Genomic DNA, 3,568 nt, shown 5'->3' with positions numbered 1-3,568 from the left:
GAAGCCCTGGTGCTGGCCCAGCAGGAAGATCGCGAGGCATTCCGGCATCTCCTCGCGTCGGCGGGGTCCACCAGCGCTCCAGCCGCGGGCCCATCTCCCCTCACTGTCACCAAGATGGGCCCGCAGGACGACCCCGAGGCGTTCATCACGTTGTTTGAACAGGTCGCCGAAGCCTCGGGGTGGCCGATGGAGCAGCGCGCGGCGCGCCTCCTCCCCCTGCTAACGGGAGAGGCACAGCTGGCCGCGCTACAGCTCCCCGCCGACCGCCGGCTGGCCTACGCAGACCTCTGCCGGGCCGTCCTCCAGCGCGTGGGGCGCACACCGGAACAACAGCGCCAGCGCTTCCGCGTGCTGCGATTGGAGGAAGTCGGCCGGCCGTTTGCGTTCGGCCAGCAGCTCCGGGACGCCTGCTGGCGGTGGTTGAGGACCAACAATCGCGACGCCGAGGGAATCGTCGACCAGGTGGTACTGGAACAGTTCATCGCCCGCTTACCAGCCGGAACCGCGGAGTGGGTCCAGTGCCACCGCCCGGCGTCGCTGGATCAGGCAGTCGAGCTGGCGGAGGATCATCTGGCGGCTGTCCCGGCAGCAGGACAGCAGATGGCATCTTCTCTTCTCTCCTCTTCTCTCTCTCTCTCCCCCTCCTCCTGTGTCCCGTCCTCACCCCATTCCCCCACCACGGAGGCAGGGGCCGGCACCACCCCAGCCGGCCCGCCGCACCCACGGTGTCCTCCCGTTTCTCCCTTCTGTGTCTGTCTCTCCCCCACCTCAGGTGAGTCAGCCCCAGATCACCGGTGCAGAGGGAAAGCCCGGGCCGGTTTGCTGGCGCTGCGGGGAGCCGGGCCACCTTCAACAGCAGTGCACAGCAATGGAAGTGGGCGCGGTGGTTCGGATCCCCGACGCGCCAGAGGCCGCCCTCGATCGGGCCGCAGCGTATCGCATACCGGTGAGTATCCAAGGGGCTACATATCAGGCATTGGTGGATTCTGGTTGTAATCAGACCTCAATTCGCCAAAGCCTAGTTCAAAACGAGGCATTGGGGGGAGCACAAGGGGTGAAGGTGTTGTGTGTGCACGGGGATGTTCACCGCTACCCTTTGGTGTTGGTCCACATTATTTTCAGAGGGGAAAAATTTATAGTGAAGGCGGCGGTTAATCCTCGCCTTACCCACTCTTTAATTTTGGGGACTGATTGGCCGGGATTTCGGGGTTTAATGACACGCCTAGTAGAGAGTGGGTCCTGCCATTTGACAGGGGGAGGTCCCAGTGTCGCTTTGGCGGGAGCAGCTGTCACAGAGCCGTCTACGTCATCTCCGCATCAGAGTGAGGAGCCACCGGCTCCTCCTCTCTCTATTGGGGAATCCCTCGCGGATTTCCCATTAGAGCAGTCGCGAGACGAGACTCTGCGGCATGCGTTTGACCAAGTGAGAGTAATCGATGGTCAAACGCTCCAGCCGAACGCCACCCCGTCCTTCCCCTACTTCGCGATTATGAAGGATAGATTATACCGAGTGATGCAGGACACTCAAACTAAAGAGCGAGTCACGCAGCTTTTAATTCCGAAGAGCCGCCGGGAATTGGTATTCCAGGTGGCTCACTTTAATCCCATGGCTGGACACTTAGGGCAGGATAAAACACTAGCCCGAATAATGGCCCGATTCTATTGGCCGGGGATTCGCGGCGATGTCCATAGGTGGTGTACGGCATGCCGCGAATGCCAGTTAGTAAACCCAGTGGCCATTCCAAAAGCGCCTTTGCGCCCTCTACTGTTAATCGAGACCCCGTTTGAGAGAATTGGGATGGATCTCGTCGGGCCATTAGATCGGTCAGCACAAGGGTACCGCTTTATATTAATTCTGGTGGACTATGCAACGCAATACCCGGAAGCAGTGCCTCTGCGCAATATCTCAGCACGCAGTATCGCAGAGGCACTCTTCCGCGTCATCTCCCGAGTTGGAATCCCGAAAGAGATTCTGACTGATCAAGGCACTACGTTTATGTCACGAACACCGCACAAACTGTATGGGTTATTGGGGATTAAGCCGATCCGCACCAGCGTGCATCACCCACAAACGGACGGTTTAGTGGAACGATTCAACCGCACCCTCAAAAATATTAAGAAATTCGTAAGTGAGGACGCACGTAATTGGGATAAGTGGCTCGAACCCTTGCTGTTCTCAGTGCGAGAGGTCCCCCAAGCCTCCACGGGGTTCTCCCCGTTCGAATTACTATATGGGCATAAGCCGCACGGCATCCTGGACGTGCTGCGGGAAAATTGGGAGGAGGGACCTTCACAAAGTAAGAACGAAATTCAGTACGTTATGGACCTGCGCGCAAAACTCCACACGCTCACCCACCTAACTCAGGAGAATTTGCGGCAGGCCCAGGAACGGCAAGCCCACCTGTACAACAAGGGTACGCGCCTTAGAGAGTTCACATCGGGAGATAAGGTACTCGTACTGTTGCCCACGTCGAGCTCCAAATTGATCGCCAAGTGGCAAGGACCCTTTGAGGTCACACGGCGAGTCGGGGACGTCGACAATGAGGTGAGGCGAACGGACAGGGGTGGGGCGCTACAGATTTACCACCTCAATCTGCTTAAACTCTGGAACGAGGAGGTCCCCGTAGCATTGGTGTCGGTGGTTCCGGAGAAGGCGGAGCTGGGGCCGGAGGTTCAAAAAGGGACATTGGCATCACGTACCTCTCCGGTCCCCTGTGGAGACCACCTCTCCCCGACCCAACTCACGGAGGTCGCCCAGTTGCAGACCGAGTTTTCGGATGTGTTCTCGCCCCTGCCCGGTCGCACTAACCTCGTAGAGCACCACATAGAGATGCCCCCGGGGGTGGTAGTGCGTAGCCGCCCTTACAGGCTACCCGAACACAAAAAAAAGGTGGTTCGGGAAGAACTTGAGACCATGCTCAAAATGGGCATCGTCGAGGAGTCCCACAGTGACTGGAGCAGCCCGGTGGTCTTGGTACCCAAGGCCGACGGGTCGGTCCGGTTCTGCGTGGACTATAGAAAAGTCAACGCGGTGTCTAAATTCGACGCGTACCCAATGCCTCGTATTGATGAGTTGCTCGATCGACTCGGCACTGCTCGCTTTTATTCGACACTGGATTTGACGAAGGGATATTGGCAGATCCCCTTGACTCCACTATCCCGAGAAAAAACGGCCTTTTCCACACCGTTTGGTTTACACCAATTCGTCACCCTTCCGTTTGGGCTGTTTGGGGCGCCCACGACGTTTCAGCGGCTGATGGACAGAGTCCTCCGCCCTCACGCCACTTATGCGGCAGCGTATTTAGATGACATCATCATCTACAGTAATGACTGGCAGCGGCACCTTGAACATCTGAGGGCCGTCCTTAGGTCGCCGAGGCGGGTGGGGCTCACAGCCAACCCAAAGAAGTGTGCGATTGGGCGGGTGGAAATACGGTATCTGGGCTTCCACTTGGGCAACGGGCAGGTGCGTCCCCAAATTAATAAGACGGCAGCAATTGCGGCCTGCCCGAGGCCCAAGACCAAAAAGGGGGTGAGACAGTTCCTGGGGCTGGCTGGCTATTACCGT

This window comes from Neoarius graeffei, chromosome 16 (genome assembly GCF_027579695.1).
Source record: "Neoarius graeffei isolate fNeoGra1 chromosome 16, fNeoGra1.pri, whole genome shotgun sequence".
NCBI classification, from domain to species: domain Eukaryota; kingdom Metazoa; phylum Chordata; class Actinopteri; order Siluriformes; family Ariidae; genus Neoarius; species Neoarius graeffei.
This window is presented reverse-complemented; position numbering follows the sequence as displayed.